The sequence below is a fragment of the Thermobia domestica genome, chromosome 1, assembly GCF_964235325.1.
Source record: "Thermobia domestica chromosome 1, izTheDome1.hap1.1, whole genome shotgun sequence".
In the NCBI taxonomy this organism is placed as follows: Eukaryota; Metazoa; Arthropoda; class Insecta; order Zygentoma; family Lepismatidae; genus Thermobia; species Thermobia domestica.
Window position 1 is genome coordinate 68,427,818 of NC_137454.1, and position 19,101 is coordinate 68,446,918.

A 19,101-nucleotide genomic window follows, 5' to 3' on the forward strand; every position below is an offset into this window, starting at 1 on the left:
ACTTTAATCAATTGTCTACTAATATAGTAGTACAAAACGTGAAAGTCTTATGTCGGTGGTGCTGTTGCCCCCCTCAAGCGAAGTATGAAATGACGCCCCTGGGGAATGAATGCCTTCCCCAAAATCCTGATGCAAAAAACAAACAAAAAAAAACACGTAGTTACCCTCCCCTGTCCACCGTGGAACCCTCCCCATACATGAAATATATATCAGCCGAAAGCTTCATCCTTCAGAAACACATTGATATTAAAATTCCCTTCCTAGCTTAATTAGTAGGTGAACTATTGAGGTTTCAATTGAGTCACGTTAAGGGGCGACCAGAATTGGACTGTTACCAGCAACAGACGGCTCAATGGCCGTAACTCTGTAACGATGCATTTCCTGACATATAGTCATATAAACTTTTTTGCTTGTCTACCCATAAGGGATCCATCCCTGAAATTTTGCCCTACCTTTTTTTACACCCTATATATATATGTGTGTGTATGTGTGTTTGTGTGTGATAAATGCTTATTTTTGCATAGTACCTTGCTCCAGGGAGGTTTTAAAACGCGAAATCGAATATAGGCTAGATAATAAACTAGTATTTCATTCTTTTATTTTAAACTTTAAAAATTAGAATTGAAATAGTACAACACATATAGATTATATAATAATGCGATGCTTTTTAATTGCTATATACATTACAAATTTAGGAGAAAGAGAGTAATTCGGTAGTATGTGAGATTAACAAAGATTGAATAAAGCAGTAGTGTTTCATCCTCTCTTTACACATTAAACGAATGACAGTGTCACGTGTACACCACGTGATTTAATTTGGTTTTTATGGTGTGATATTTTTTTCAATTATTATTGAAATTATAAGTGACAATAGATTTATTTCGCTTCTGGTTTTAGTAGAGATATTAGGGTACAGAAAATACGTATATTCCTAGGATTCTTGATTCAACACAACCAATAACAAACGAAAAACTAACGATTGGCTTCAGCTCTGAGTCGAAATTTCATACTAGAGAGCCCAACGGGAAATTGCCAACCCCCAAATTTTATTTAGTAAAAATCTCCGTAAGTTTTTCGAAACAAACGATTTTTTCTTCAAAACAATCAATAACAAACGAAAACCGATTGGCTTCAGTTTCGAATCGATATTTTAAAGTGGGGGCAAGTGTGAAGTTGGCCTTCCAAACTTTATTTTTTGAATATTTCTGTACGTTTTTCGAAACAAACGATTTTTTCTTCAAAACAATCATATCAAACGAAAAAGAAAAGATTGGCTTCTGTTTCGAATCGAAATTTGAAAGTGGGGGGGCTAGTGTGAAGTTGCCCCCCATGTTTTTTTTTCAATATGACTGTACGTTTTTCGAAACAAATGATTTTTTCTTCAAAACAACCAATAACAAACGAGAAACTAACGATTCGCTTCAGTTCTGAGTCGACATTTCATACTAGAGCCCAGAGGGAAATTGCCAAGCCCCAAATTTTATTTAGTGAGAATCTTCGTAACTTTTTCGAAACAAACGATTTTTTCTTCAAAACAATCAATAAAAAACGAAAAACCAACGATTGGCATTAGTTTGGAATCGAAATTTGGAAGTGGGGGGCAGCGTGAAGTTGGCCCCCCAAATTTATTTTGTGAATATGTCCGTACATTTCGAAACAAACGATTTTTTCTTGAAAACAATCAATAAGAAACGAAAAACAAACGATTGGCTTCGGTTTCGAATCGAAATTTGAAAGTGGGGGGGCTAGTGTGAAGTTGGCCTCCCCAACTTTATTTTTTGAATATTCCTGTACGTTTTTCGAAACAAACTATTTTTTCTTCAAAACAATCAATAACAAACGAAAAACAATCGATTGGCTTCAGTTTCGAATCGAAATGTGAAAGTGGGGGGGCCAACTTCACATACGTCTAAAGTTTATCTTGTAATACTGGGGTAACTTGGGAATAAACTACTAAATGAATGTTTCTGGAGTAGGGTTAGGGAGACCAGTTTAAATAAGTGTCCTGCCCTGTAGCTGCCGTTTGTATCTTCATCCATATCGAAACGTGCGAAACGTATGAGAGATTCGTATTTCTCTTAAGCTAAAAACTCTTAGATATAAGATTTAGTATAGTTATGTCTGACTGTTCAGAACTTTCACCAGTCTGGTCAACGTCCTTAGAAGTTCAGTTTTTAAATTTCTTTCTTAGCGAACACCTATGAATTATTTTAAAACTATTTTATTAAATTTAATTCTATCAGAGGTTCCGAAGTAAAGTAATCAGTCAGTTGGATTTCTTTTCTTTTCTTTTTTGTGATCTTTACCTTTTTCGTTTATCTATCTGTCAATCAAATTAAATAAGTGTAAATGAATGACAAATGTAATTCCTTAAAGCAAAAATAACTCTCACCTCGAGTCACGAACCTTATTTCGCTATACAAACGCTCACACATGGTCGTATCCACAATCCTATACACTTGGTAGTGTCTTCTCGCTTTTGCCAAAGACATTATTTGTCAGTTTGCTGTGTTACAAAACTTTACTTTCTTCTATTATCCATGTTATTTTATCCCTCATTATGGCTAGAATAATTTTATTTTCATTCTACGACGAGTATATTCATTATCATAGGAAAATACTTGTAAATGTAAATAAATTAATTAATACTTAGTAACATGTCTTAGTGGTTAGAAAGGATAAATTTTACATTAATTTCAATGAAGAAAAAAATTCGGTTCTCGAACAGTGTTAGGGAACGGCTTAAGTTCGTGTTAGGAAGATCCACTGTGTCAAATTTCATATCTTGCTTCCTAACGGTGCTAAAGAATCCTATAATAATTGTGAGTTTTCTCCGTGCTTTACTTCGGTATTTCGGAAAATTGAAAAATTCAGCCAAATAAATTAGATATTCATATTTCACATATGAAGAACCATATTCATGCATTAAATTTCGAACCTGAGTATCCATAGTTTAAAATGAAACATATTACAATAGTGAACATTTTTTTTTTAATTTTTAACTTCTACCCTCAATCCTTTTGCACAATGGAGGATTGCAGGATGCAATTGCACAAAATCCCGTCTTATTCTTTAGATGTTCGGAAGGTTTCGAAAATATGGTGTTCAGTGAGTGAGTAGTGAAGTTAATCTTTTATACAGAACTTTGGAAGCTGATCTCTTGTTAGAATACACTGAAAAAAAAATCCATTATCCGGACAGCGGTATATTGTAGAAATATACGGAATCCGTACGTTTATTATGAAAATCTGAGCGGAGCACAGACCTACATTATCCATATGCTACACATGTATTGCCTTTTTCCCGCGTAGATGTTACATCATGAGGCTGCAGGATGTCTAACTTTGAACAGTCTTCCGTATATTACATACGTATATGTATATTACATACGTCAGCTATGTTATATACGTCCATCTGTATACCTATATGATCCAGAGAGGATCACACGAAATATTTTTATGTACTAAATATGGATAAACACAATCAAGGTCAGCATTACCCGATAAGTAACGAAAGAGTCGACGATGGCGAATGTTTATGGCAGTAAATAAGTCTATTTTCAACTTTCACGTATTGGACATTATGTTTTGTCATGACTCATAGTGTATTAATACACTTGCTTACAGTGGCGGATTTAGTCCGGGGCCGGGAGGGCCTAGGCTCCAAGTTTTTTTGAGTGACAAAAAATTGAAACTATTATTTATATTTTTGAAAGTGTATAGTAAAGATGTATTTTAATCTTTATTGGACACTTCTAGGATAACATTAATGGTGTTGAATAGTATATTTATATTCAATATTTATTTTCCCCGACAATTTCTAACTTGAATGTTAATTGCAATTTTTTGCCATATAAAGAGCAATGTCTTGCTACTAATCTGTTTATCTACTGTACCTGTAAATGCCTACAATTTATTAATTGCTAATTCGTACTTCATGTCTAACTGAAACTGGTGAAAGGAATTATTCATTTTAAAATTCTTAGTCCCTGTTAACGAAATGCGTAAACTAATTTCAAAATAAAATGATTTGCGTAAAATCATGATATACCCTGGGTTCTCTGTCTGGTTCTCGCTCCTCCACCCCCCACTTTTCACCTTCTAGATCCACCACTGCTTGCTTATTAGAACACATTTGTTGTAAGAAATCACCGCACGAAATTTTTCCTCGGCTCATTTCTTTTAATCCCAGACACATCTATAGCTACAATTTTATTGGGTTTCAGTGGGGTGCTTTACCGCAAGAAACAAAACTTCCTACCAAAGATCCGAGAGCAAGAGAAGAGAAACAAACTAAAAAAAAAAAAAAAAAAAAAAACAGCCTGCAGCTAATCCAACCCGTGTTAATTGAATACCCAGAATCAGTGCTAATTAAAAACAGAAGCTTTCACCGTCATTAATTTCGGGTAATGTCATATCTCTCCTCTCAAATATGGGAGTTTTTCATTTCTTGGATCAGGTTCTTTCAGTCTACAACAGCAGACTCACACCTTTCTTCAAGGAGGGGAGAAAAGTCGAAGAAGTTTGTTTCGTTCGCGTGAATTTAATTATAGATTGGAATCAGATTTATTAATCTGCTTGTATAACACAAGGAGCGTGCTCTACAACGTTGAAATCACTAATAACGATGGAAACGATAGACGTTTCAACAAATAAGATTTACTGTTAGCTTTTGCCTGGCTTCTGTGTGATAAAGAGCGTGAAAATACAAACACCTGTTCAGAATTGGGCTGTATATGTATTTTATATACATACACGGAAATTAAACAGCGATATTTTCAGTTCAACAAATTTACGAGGGTCATGCAATAAGTTCTTTGAAATTCCGAAAGATGACACTCGTAGTACCGAAAAAAAAAAAATGTTTGATTTTAGTAAGCACCATTTCTCACTAGACTAGTTAGTTTCGGCTATATTCGCCACGTAGTTTCATTGTCATAGTCGATTAAAGAAACAAACTTGTGTTTATTTAGTAAAATGAAAAAAAAAAATAGTTTCTTGTGGTTACTAAACACTTCTATTTAAAAGGTTTAACATCGAAAGAGATCAAAGCCAAGTTGAATGAAGTTCATGGCACAATTGATCCTTTGTTTGCGACTGTTTTCAATTGGGTAAGTGAGTTTTTAACGTGGCCGTGTATCCACAAATGATGGACATTGTGCAGGATGTCCAGTGGAAGTAACTATATTCGAATTGATTGACAAAATCCAAGATATGGTTATGAGCAGGGCCCGGATCTTGTTGACAAGTCAACTTTTTTCTGTTACGCATAGGACAAGGCAACTTCAAATAAAAACGTTATCCGTCAACTCAAGGTTCTAAAAGTATATTGTTTTAGGGTCAACTTTTGGTCACTTTTTGCCGTTTTGAAGTTTCAGGTAATTTTTTAATATTTTAAGGTAACTTTCAGGTCACTTATGGTCTTTTTAGTCTTTTTCTTCTACATAAGGAAATCTTAAAATGAGCACTGTTCACGGATTTAAAAAATACAAAGTTATCTCTTTTCCTGGTTCCTGATTATTGGGTGGAAAACTGCATTCCTAAGAAGCTAATGAACACTAAGCTGTAGCTGGTTGACTAGGGGTAGGGGTTGGTCGGTGGCCAAACAGATGGTTTTAGATCATTGACTACATAGGATGTGATTACGTGAATAAGTAACAATGGATTAGAAGACGTACAAAGATTTTAAACGGGGTTTTTATCTATTATTCTCATGTATACATTCTACACTTGCGAACTTCTGTTCTTTAAGTATGCTTCCTAGTTTCAATTCGGGAGTGAATTGACGCTTTCAGTACGTACAATGCCGTACAATGGATTGATCAATAGACTGCAACTAACTGAAACAAAACTTTTAAGAATGATTGAGAAATGGTAATTAAAATCTAATAGACATTCAAAAAATGGCAGTTTAACGAAATAAACATTTAAAAAAATAAATTTTAGGGTCAATTTTTATGAATTTTAGGGTCATTTTAGAGAAATTTTAGTGTCATTTTATAGGTCACTTTTTAGAAAATTTTAGGTCAACAAGATCCGGGCCCTGGTTATGAGTGATCGACGAATCAAAGTGAGCAAAATAGTTGAAGGCACAGGCATATCATAAGGTACAGTGTTTTGCATTTTGTACGAAAAATTGGGTTTGAAAAAAAAAATCTCGGCAAAATGGGTGCCGCGTTTGATCTTAGCGGAGAACCAAAAGAGCCAATCATGTGATCGATTCGCAGACTGGTTTGGAGCTCTTTCGTAGCAATCCTGACGAGTTTCTGCGTCGATACATGACAGTGGACGAGACATGGATACACTACTACAGTCCAAAAACAGAAGAACAGTCGAAACAGTGGGTGTTAAGGTGATCCAGCTCCGATGAAGGCGAAGACGGTGAAATCGGCAGATAAGGTGATGGCCACATTTTTTTGGCATGCACGCGAAACCATTTACATCGATTACTTGGAAAAAGGACAAACGATAAATGGAGAGTATTATGCCACGTTATTGCATAGATTGAAAGAAGAAATCAGAAAAGTGATCATTTCGCAAAGATAAAAAACTTTTCCTTCAAAACAAGTTTCGATGAAGAAAAATATGGAATTAAAATGAGAATTATTACAACATGCACTATATTCACCAGATTTGGCCCCAGTGACTTGAATATCTTGGCTGAAAATGGGATTCACTTCGAATGAGGAGGTCATCATCTGTCTATTTTGCAGTGTCTATTTTGAAGACCTTCCAAAACGCTGGGAAAATGTGTCGAGCTGAAAAGAGAATATGTTGAAAAATGAAAAATCTATCGAAAATGATGTTTTTTCTAATATTTTTTCTAAATACTTATTGAACGACCCTCGTATAAAACAAAAAAATGAAATTTTATTATTATATTGAAGATCGGAAATATGATCAGGCAAAGATCAATTTGGGACGGTAGTAAATTAAAACTCTACTGCGTACATTGAAAACATGCGCAAGTATACATTCGCTCATTTGACATTCTTCTCATTGTTTTCTACCTATCTCTTATTAGGATCATGCTAGTGGGCCTTATGAGATTATAACGTTAGTACATACTTTTGTCCGTCCATTATTCCACACGATAACTCTTGAAGGAAAGCGAATTTTTGAATGATATTTTATTTTATTTTTTATTATTTATTTTTGCTTTAGAATGGTTATCTTGGCTGAGTCGGTTAATGAAATCAATCAGGCAGACGAAATCATAACTTTTGTAGAAATGAATGAAGAAATATTTATCATGTTTGTATGTGTGTGTGTGTGTTTTGGACATATAAGTTTTGCTGCATTTCTCTTTATTGATTGATTGTATTACAGTTGTTTCTCTTATTCTTTTCATTTTTATAATAAGTCTTGATATTTATTTCAATTATTGCAATATCTATTGTAAAAGGAGCAATAGCTCTGTTATAGGTGAATGATAAATGATAAATAAATAAATAAATAAATCATAATTGCCGTGTATAATACTGATTTCGACTTGAGAACGATGCTTAACTTGAATTAAAATTCGAGCATTGTTTCGTATTGCACTTTAATATCTACTGTCAAATAAATAAAAATAATAATGCTAGAAATAGACATTATATCCCAATTAATTAATTAATTAACCGGCTTTATACAGTAACAAACAGGGCTCAGTGTGTCGTACAAAAATAAAATAAAATAAAATAAAATAAAATAAAATAGTGTACGTAAGTTAGAATTTGATAATATCAGGTTGTCTAAAAAGTATTGAACGTGTAAAGATCAAAATTGAGAAGACATTTCTTGTCATTTAAAAGACATTTATTGTCATTTAGAAATAACATTATGGAACCACGTATGCACTATTTTATTCAATGACCTTCTGCCATTGTCAAATACCTATTAGGTTCTTTCAAAAGCCACTGATGACACACAAAAAGCCTCCACTCCAAACACTCAACTTAGGAAGGACGAGAAAATAGAATATATGAAGACTATCTCAGACGTGACCAAAACTTGGATGCATATATAGTATATGATTCCCCTCCCATCCAGGGTCATAAATTACAACAACTAAAGATTGAAGCAAGGAAGTCACTTTTCTATTCATGAAAGGATATACAAAAGTTAAGTGCAAGCTTCAGGAAGATTACGAAGTCGTGCAAAACATTTCTACAACAAACTACAATATGCCACCGAAATCAAGAAGAAAACAGACCATCGAAGGAGTTATTCGCCACCTTCCAATTGATACCAGTATTGATGATATCATAACAGCATTCAAAGAGGTTTAAAGGTACCCAATATTCTCCGTTTCACAAATGCGAACCTAGAATCATGAAGGTGGGAAAGGGAAAGTCTCCCCCCCCCCACTATTCTTGATTATACTGAGGAAGGTTCTAGATGCCAGCAGAATCTTGAAAGAAGACTTATTGCTACACGTGAAAGTTTGCATAGAACCGCTACGAAAGAAACATTGCTTGCAATGCTTCAAATGCCAAAGATTTTGACATTCGCAAGCAACTTACCAAGCTCTGCCTCGGTGCGTTAAGTGCACCGGCTCTCATTGGACGTACCAATGCAAAAAGAAGACCAGAGACACACCAGCGAAATGTGTCAACTGTAAAGGTACTCATCCTGCTAATTATTCTGGATGTCCGCGAATACGACAAATTCTACAAGCACAAGCACAATCTCACATTCAGCACCCCTTCAAGACACCACTGCTACATCCATTTCAAGACCTCAGCCTACAATATGAGGCACTATCGCAGTTTTAACGCCGAAGACATCCCCTGATCATAATTCATCCTCTGAAAACATCATCCAAACTATTAAAGAACTTCTTCAACTTCTGAAGGATTTAAACCTGAACAATATAGTATACACGTCACGCATTTCTTATTCAAGATGTTTATTTATCTTTCCTGAGATTTTGATCACAGACTATACAAAAAGATTTAACAAAACGCAGGTTGACCTCAGCGGCATCTCTTACATTCTACACAAGTTTCACATGTTCACTTCATTAAATTTTGACAGTTTCTCAAAAGAAAAAAATAACACATAGTTTTTCTTTTATGTGATTCTCACACGTTATATACTTTGTTAGACCTTGTAGCTATTTTTCAGCGCAATACTTTGGTACACGCACAGACGCACAAAACAAGCGAAAATGAAAATTACAGATTTAGTGAGAAGAAAGTTAGACAGGGTAGAAAAATCGTGATTGCTAGAATTACACTAGCAGCCTCATACATTGGCATTTCATCATCTCCGGGCAGAGAGGAACCTCTTCTTTTCTATACTCCAGATTATGGCTTGCTCGAGTCATAAGTCATAAATGAACTACACATCGTTCAACTGAAGCCATCTGATTAGCCATACGTTTCTGTAACCTGTAACGATGGAATTATTTAAAGGTTACTCTTTACATCCTAGAATGAATTTTACTTGTTCATTAACCCTCGGACATTTCATAAAACAGCCGAGAAACGTCTGTAAGTTAAGACAAAAGTATCTCGCCACACGACGTAAAACGTCATTATTCCCCTTTCCTTTTTCTGCCAATACAGAGACGTTATTCCATTTCTATTCGTCTTCCGAGCATTGCATTGATTCACGCTGAGCACCCTAAAGTAGCATCAGAGAGAGATGAACCCCAAGCAACAATGATTAATGATGAAGACAGTGTAACAGAAGAAAGAGAGAGAAAAATTCTGAAGAAAGCAGGTGATGCAAGCGCTGACGTGCCATTCAAACAACCAACCAGCCGCCAGTCATCAAAATTAATTACTTCGTTAAAGGCGCCTACTTGGACGTGCTCTTCTGGTGGGCCAAGGACCGAACGCAGATCACACGCCAATTATCCGTACGTTTCAAGACGTTAATTTGATGAACAGAGCAAAAAACAATGGAGCATCTATATTTGAAAAAAACAGCGAACCTGCTGAGAGGAAATTTAGAAATTGTGGCAGTCGTGCCCGCAGCACACCACTGCAATCTCTTAAGTACTCAAGCCACCTGAAGCACTGTTAATTCTATTGTCATTTGTGGCCATATACAACAATAGAGAATTAAATATAATAATTCAATTGCAAAAGTGATTAAAAGGTTTAAAAGGTATGTACAACATCAAGTTCTTAACACGATGCTGGACTGAAGAAAACTTTCCACACAAGCTAAATGAAGTTTAGCATCTCTGGATGATTTATTATAGAAGATCAGTTGTATAGGAGACGCAACATTTGTAGCGGTATATGGTTAAGAAACTAGATGTATACTACCAACAGCATTTTGATTTCAGATTTTGCTTCAGGAGGAGGGAGTCCTCCAATGACACTGATTTTATGTTGTTTTTTTTTTATTAGTGTATATTAGTATAGAATTGATTAAAACATATGTATTTCTCGAACTGAAGGGGAGAACATAATTGTCCCCTTTCCACCCCTGACTACCAGTATTATGATTTAAAATGCTATGTATCTCTACTTGTTAACTTGGAAAATGTACCTTTAAAAACGAGAATAATTTGGAGGTGTACTCAGTGGCATAAGAAAGGGAGGTTTTGAGGTTTACCCCCCTTCAACAAGATATGATGCAAAAATAAACATTTGCTATTAGGATACATACAGGATGTCCATAAGGTTTTGGGTCAAATTTATACAGGTGATGGAGGGGTCTACTATACGCATTTTGAGGTAGGAAACCGAAGGTCGAAAACTGCTAGTTCTAGCGCCACGCCATCTTCAAATTGCAGCAATCTGTAGGAACAAGTACGACGTTTGAATAACAAATATATTTATTAAATGGATGTAACGTGTTTTATTGTGCATAACACTACATCTGAGTATGTAAAGTTTAGTACAAACAATATACTGCTTCACTGCACGTACCAAAAACTCACTGTAACTGTACAAAGTGACGACCACCTAGTGTTGTAAATAGAAAAAAACCGTTCGCATTTTTTCAGAAATGTACGTTTTTTTTAGAAAAAAAACATTGCCTCTCGTTTTTTTTCTAAATTTCGTTTTTTTTTTTCAAATAGTCATTTGTAATGCATCTTACGTCTATTTAAGTATGAAATATTTTTATGTAGGTGTAATTACCGTAAAATGCAACATAAATTAAACGCTAGATATTGATACGCTACAAATATTTTACAATTTATATGAATAGCATACCTACTAACAATTCGGGTTTCAGCAGTTTTCATCAATGTCAAGTTAGAAATAAAAGTGGAAATGAAATTTGTTTTTTTCGTAAAAACAGGTCTTTAATAAGTATAAAAATAATGTCACGAACAGCATAAAATTCAAATAACTTGTCTAAAGGTAAAAGCTAATACTAATTTGCCTAATAGTATTTTTCTAAATATAATATATAAATAATTTGTCGACTAGATATATATGATATGCAGAGCCGGATCTACCATATGTGCAACACGTGCATTTGCATGGAGTGACAAGTATGAAGAGCCCGGCAAAATATGTCATAAGTATATTATTTAAATTAAATATTTCTTGTTGGAAACAGACTTCATGATGATGGTAGTTACATTTACTAAGTTGACCTTCTATTTGAATACTACATTCATAAATCATGTTTAGGTCGTATTAGTTTAAGGTCACATGGACAATGCTAAAGCAAATGGTCAAATAAATCCCAGCACAAATTGCTTGATTTTTGTCAAATGCAAGAACTCAATTCTCAAATAGTAGCGAATATCTGTTCCATTTAGTTAGTTATAACAGTTTTGATATGAAACTAGTCTTGTTTTTGTCACAAACAAGTTCCTTATCATTGAAGATAGAAAAAAGTTTTTTTTTTTTTAATGTTAACAGATGTAGAAGAAAAATCAAGAAATAAATATGAAAGAGCTAGCTGCACTGGAATTGCAAACTGACACATTGAGATTGAAGTTCGATATTGAATTCTGTTAAAAGGATTACCATCTTTCCTCTGCAGGTGTGTTTCCTTTATCTCTCACTAACATTACAGATTAATATTTAAAGAAAAAAAAAAGACACAAGGAGATTGTACTTTTAGTACAAGTAAGTAATTAAACCTTTCTGAATGCGAGTGTAGTTTCCCTCCCCTTCGTTGTTCATGCTGGAGTAGCATACTTAAAATCGTGACTTTTAATATTTGTTCTTTCTGGAGAAAGGGGGAGGCGGCAAATTATGCCATTGCAGGGGGCGACAAATTGCCTAGGGCTGGCCCTGATGATATGTATATACAAGACATGAATATAGGATGACTCAATTTGAAGTAATGCAGGGTGTTTCAAAATGATTATTAGGGCTTTGAAACTTTGTAGTATCTATTACAATTAACTTACAATTGAAGCGCTTGGAGGATAAAGGTGTTATGTAACATTTTTCGAAATGTTGCATTCTGGCTGTTCATGCACGTGTTATATGCTACTCATGCTACCTAACACATTATTTGGTGAGTCCTCGTCCTAGTGCAGATATTTAGAAACGATGAAGGTGGTATGTTAACAGACAAAGTTGTGAAAATCAATTTTCCCATCATATTCAATTTGTTACATACCACTTTTATCCTCCAAGCGCTTCAATTATAGATATTATCAAATAAAAGAGCAACTCAAACAGTTTTGTACACACACATGCACATGCATTGTTTCTTTTGTCTGCCGTTAGAAAAAAGCAAGTAGCAAAGATGGGACTAGAGAGCGGAAAGCTGTTTGTGTTTTAATAAAGACTGAAACTGTAGTTACAGTGCAACCGACTGTGTGAAGAATATTAAGGAGACGCTTGCAGCTACGTCCTTATCGTTTGCAGTTGCTAAAGGTCTAAAGCCTACAGACTACGGTTTACGTGCCAATTTCACAGATGAAATATTGCTGCATAACAATGAAGATTTTCTAGATCGTGTCGTTTTCAGAGATAAATCGATATTTTACCTAAGAGCTAATGTGAATACTCATAATGTTCGCATCTGGCGGTCAGCAAATCCTCAGGAGATGGTACAGTTGCAACGAAACTCCACTAAATTGAATGTGTTGTGTGCGGTATGGCGGAAAATTTATGGGCCTTTCTCGCCTATAGACTAGATGTTTCCCGTGTGACGAATGAAGCTCACATCGAACACTTGTAGCAAAGACTGTTTGAGGTACTCTTTTACTTGATGTATTGTATATAATTGTACGTAACATGTAATAATTACTACGAAGACTTAAAACCCCGATATTCATTTTGATACACCCTGCATTTCTCAACAACAATATTGGAACTAATATGTAAAAAGGAGAGAAAATTTTCCTTATAAAGTGATTGTTTACAACAACGATATTATTATTAGTTGAGACTATAACTACAACAACAACACGGGTTAGTAGTCAAAAAAATGTAATCAAATGTACATTCGTAACTCTTTCGGACCCAGGTGGCCAAAGTGGCACATACGGGTGTGGCACTGTTTTAATACCCTCCTGTGTGGACACTAATTAAGATATCGAGATATTATTTTTGCTAAATATGGTTGGACCATAGTTTATAATATTAATTTCTTTTTCTTCTCGGGGTTGAATTTCCTTCTCAAATTTCAGCCCAGTCAAAAATTCGAGAATTTTCGAATTTCCTTTACTTCTTTTTTCCCTGTAGCTTCCTTCATTGTAGAGAGACCTCCTTAACACTAGAAGGACCGGATGGGTCAAAATGACCCATCACCATATTTTAATATTCCACTGTAAACGTACTTGAAATACTAAGTGAATAATATTTACAGTGGAATATTATAAGTACGTTTACAGTGGAATATTAAAATATGGTGATGGGTCATTTTGACCCATCCGGTCCTTCTATTAAGACTTGCCAAGTAGATACCTCGGATGGACACCTAATTGTTGACATCAATTGGACGGGCCTGCGCGTAGTGTTTCCAATTAGGTAAATTAAAATTTCTCTAAATTTGGACAAAATTTGAAATTTTTGTTTATAAATCCGTATCTATACGTCCAAGTGCAAGTCAGCTTACGCCAGTCGAACATTTGTCCTTACTGAATAAACGCGGATACAGATCGTTGCAATGGGGCAATTAGGGGGCACACGGAAAATTCGTATTTAGGTTCTGACCCTTGATTCTTCTAGTTTTTCACTACTTTTCTGTTTACCGTAATATATTTTTTGGTAATTAGAAGCTTTGTTCCTTAAATATCGGCATGATACTTATAGGATATATTAGTGGTGTACCAATGTTTAATTTAAGTTAGTTTTCGTCTGTCAGGTAGCAGCGTTGACAGCTACAAAAAAATTTAATTCCAGATTTTAGGGGGAAATTTTGGGAAAATTATTTCTTTGTTTCTATTATTTCCCACTTGTACGCTACATCGGAACAAACGTATCACTATCTGAAATTCTCGTCTTTGCCCTACACAACGCACTATAGAAAGTTTTAATAGGATAATTAGGGGAAGTACAGTTGAGGTTTACACTAGACCTTGTTCTCTAAGTAGAAAGATAACTTTTTTTTTTTTTTAGGTAGAATGAGATATTTTTATTGATACGCTTACTTTATTAGATATCGTCACAATAATTGCAGGTTATATTAGAGGAATACTAAAGCTTATTTTAAGATAATTTGTGTATCTGATAGCAGTGTTGCCAGCTACAGAAAATTTTAATTCCAGATTTTAAGTGGAAATTTTGAAAAATTCCTTTTTTGTCTAATTTCCCCTCATGTTGGCTACATTCGAACAAACGTACCAGTGTCTAAAAGCCTCATTCTTAACCTACACAGCGCACCATACAAAGTTTCACTAGAATAATTAGGGGAAGTACAGTTGAGGTTTATAATAAACCATGTTCTGTAAATGGTAAGAAACTGGTGAATTTCTGAGGTAGAATGAAATTTTGTTTTAATTTTATGCTTACTTTGTTAGATATCGCCATGATACTTGTGTTATATATTTTAAGGGTATCATGGTTTATTTTCAGATAGTTTTCGTCTGTCTGATGGTAGTGTTTCCAGCCAAAACTATTAATTCCCGATTTTAGGTGAAAGTTTTGGAAAATTTCCCTTTTCCCTCTATTATTTCCCTCTTGCTGGCTACATTGAAAGAAACGTACCACTACCTGAAAGCTTCTTCTTTGGCCTACAGAACGCAGCATAAACAGTTTCAATAGGATAATTAGAGAAGCTGTAGCCCCGGCATATCTGTTGATTTTTGCTTCGGAGGCGTAAAAAGTGTCAAAATTTCATGTGTATGATGAAAGAGAATGTTTTGTTTCCCTCTTTGAATGGAAGCCAGTGAATTCAGGATTTCACTGTACCTTGTCAACACACCAAAGAATGTTTTTAGGTGATTTGAACCCATATAGCAGCAGTGGTGCTAGATACAAAGAATTTTGAACTTTGGTTACGAAATGTTTTGTAAATTTTTACCCCTACATGTTCTTCAATAATTTCCCACCCGTTTGCAAGACTGCAATGTAACTTACACCAAAATATAGCCACATCCATTTTCTAAAAAAACAAGGCCTTAACCATATCAATTGAATAAACGGTTTTTGAGCAATAAGTCACTAACTGAAAATGTAGGAAAACGCCAAAAATGTCCTGGGTCCGAAAGGAATAATCACACAATTTTGCTAGTATATAGGTACAAAGAAACAAACGATTTGTAAGTTACGAGGGCTTCGACTCAAGTTCTGTTGATTATTTCAATAATCTTCAACATAAATCAATAAATAATAGTTGCCAGAAAAAAAAACAGACATTTGAAAAAAAACGTGAAAAAGAACGAAAAAACTTCACAGAAAAAAACCGTTTTTTTACAACACTATGACCACCATCCTCGACGCACGTAGTACAACGCCTAAGGAAATTTGGCCTCACTCGCTCAAATATTCCTGGCGTCTCTTGCACAATCAAGCTGGCAGCTAGGACTCTTGCAAACAAGTCCTCCTCGGATTCTACTGGCGATTCATACATCAGGAACCTTCTTTCCTTCGTGATGTACTGCCCGAACTATTGGAGACTGTACTCCTAGAGTCAAGCGTGAGAGTGTGGGGGCAACATGATTACGCACCTGCCAACTTCGATGTGGACGTTCGCCATTATTCGGATACAACCTTCCCTAATCGTTGGGTTGAAAGAGGAGGTTCTATCCGGTGGCCAGCACACTCCCAGGATCTCAACCCTGCCCACTTTTTCCTTTGACGACACACCAAGTCATTGGTGTATGAATCGTCAGCGGAATCTGAGGAGGACTTGCTTGGAAGAGGCCTAGCTGCCAGCTTGATTGTGCAAGAGACGCCGGGAGTATTTGAGCGAGTGAAGCAAAATTTCCTTAGGCGTTGTGCTACGTGCGTCGAGGTTGGTGGTCGTCACTTTGTAGTTACTGTGAGTTTTTGGTACGTACAATGCAGTAGCAGATTGTTTGTATTAAACCTTACATACTCAATGTAGTGTTGTGCACAATAAAGCAGGTTATATCGACTTGATAAACACATTTTTTTTTTATTGAAGCTCCGTACTGTTCCCACAAATTGCTGTAACTTCAAGATAGCGTGATGCTTGAAATAGCCGTTTTCGACATTCGGTTTTCTATCTCAAAATACGTATAATGGATCCTCCTATCACCTGTATAAATTTGACCCAAAAGGTTGTGGACGCGATACATACTATACGCTTGACTTGAAAAGATATTGAGCTCTTGAACCCTGTGTTGACGAAATTCTGCGTAGCGTACCACTCGGCGCCCCACCCAACTAGTGTTCGTGGAATTTTGCACAAATTTCCCATGAACCACTCAAAAATGTTGTTGTTCAGAGTAATGTTAATAAGAATTTTAAGAGCTCCCTCGTGGTTAAGCGGTTAACGTACGCGCCTTTGGAGTGGGAGACTCCGGTTCGATTCCCGGAGGGACCTCAAGTGCCTCTGATCCCACGTTAAGCTGTAGGTTCACGTATCAATAGCCTCGCTGTCGAACGGGACTCTAAAACTCAAATCAAATCCAATCAAATAAGGATTTTTAAAAATGGTGAGTACAGTGATGCCGATTTGGAGTTCGAAACTGAAGATTACTAGAAAAGTTTATTATAAGTATCGTTGCTATTACTTGTAGTATTATATTTGTTTCTACAATTATCACGTGCATAATGAATGTACGTTTTTTTTTTTTTTTTGTAATTACGATCATTTTAAGGACGAAAAACGATAATTTTGTTCACTGAGGTTGGCAACTCTGTCTTAAATGCATCATACACTCAAGTAATATTGTCCAGGGAACAAGTCATTACATAGGATTTAGATTTCTGGACTTTTGGCATCTAAGGCCATTTAGCCTGCCACGTTTTGAGAGATGACGTCCCTCGGCGAGCACACTATCCAGGGAAAGGGAAGGAAGGGAGTGGTCTGGGACCTATAAGTTAAGTACCACTCCGGCATTTGCCTGGTGTGAATGAGGAAAACCCAGGAAAACCTCATTCAGGGTGGTTGGCCTGAAAAAGCGTTTTACACTTTTTCCACCGGGAATCGTACCCGGAACCGAAGCCACACAAGTCATTACATAATATGCTCCAGTACATATGGTTTACATGTTGTTATACCACACACCCTTCGTGGACCTCTCATTATACGGAAGGATTCTAATAACTTCTAGATGAAATGGGGGGTGGGTGGAATCGGGGCATAAATTTTGTGCATAAATTCACAAATCGAGATGAGGCGAGAAGAGGTTTTTCGAGATTCGAGACGAGACAAAAAAGAATTCTTTTAGAATCGAGACGAGACGAGGTTTCTGCAAACAATTACAAGACGAGAAAATCTTATTTCCCGTCTCGTTTTGTAAGCAAAATTAGGTTCAATGTATAGCGAACAAGTGCAGCAATAAAATGAGTAGCCATCTTGATATTGTGTAAATTAAAATAGTAGTTTATTAATTTTTGCTAACAATATAGACAGAGAACTAAACTAAATTTTGATTTTTACTTTCATTTATGTTCAAAGAATAAAGTAAACCAGACAAGAACTAGGTTTCAATTCTGCATCATCATCATCATTACAAACTCTTCGTAATCGATTCTGCCATCACCATTAATATCAGCTTCATATATCAGATTACAAATATCATCTCCATTCGTCTCCTCATCAATGTTCGAGAGTACCGACCCAAGCTCTTCCGCAGTAATGAAGCCATCAGAATTTTTATCAAAGACTTTGAATGCTTCTCGCAACTCATAGTCTGGGCCTTCATCAGCATCCTGTTTCATCATCATCTGTAGAAACTCCTCAAATTCTACTGTTCCATTCCCATCAATGTCCAATTCGTCAATAATCTCTTCGAGTTCTTTCTGGGTCGGTTTCAGCCCCAAAGAACATAATAGGGTTTGTAAATCCGTTGCCGAAATATGACCAGTGCCGTCCACATCAAATTTGTCAAAGATTTCTCGGTACTGTTGCCTTTGTTCTTCTGTGAGTTCTATTGGACGATCCATTCTGTCCGTTTAGCTATTTTTGAAATCAGAAAAAAATGGTAGAAATAAATTCTAAATAGATTATGATTCTTTTTTTTTACAAGGATTATTTGTCAAGTGGACTAAACCAAAAGAAACTGTTAAGCATGCACGAAAGTATATAAAGTAATACTTTCGTTTAATCGCTTTCCTTTTTCTTAACTCCTTAATTATCCATTAACTCGTCCATTTAACTTCTGTACTGTTACTATGCGATGTTCAACAATAAAAAAAGAAGAAGGAGAAATAAGATAAACAATTGTGTAATGATATTGTATAATCTAGGTTTAAAAAATAAACGAATTTTATTCCATGTGTAATGTTCAAATTTTAGACTTGTAACTATTGCAATGACAAATTGGATTCTGTATCTAAAATGTCTATGTATTTATTTATTTATTTATTTATTGAATCGTACAATATATTTCTTTTTTGAAATCTATTATATAAAAGAGAACGCACAAATCCTTTGTTAGCTCATCACGCTAATACGGCTGAACCAATTTCTTTCATTTTTGGGGGGTTATTAGGATTTGGACCCTAGATGGTTTTTATCATATCACTTTAATTTTTAATTACCAGTGTCTTGAGATAATTGACCATTCAAGTGTCCATAACGTACAAATCCTTTGTTAGTTCAT

At 35.4% G+C, this 19,101-nt stretch overlaps 1 pseudogene; it reads right to left on the minus strand.

Annotated features, from left to right (window-relative positions):
• Nucleotides 1-17,852: 17,852 nt before the first annotated feature.
• Nucleotides 17,853-18,670, minus strand: LOC145666119 (neo-calmodulin pseudogene; annotated as a pseudogene).
• Between the last annotated feature and the right edge of the window lie 431 nt (nucleotides 18,671-19,101).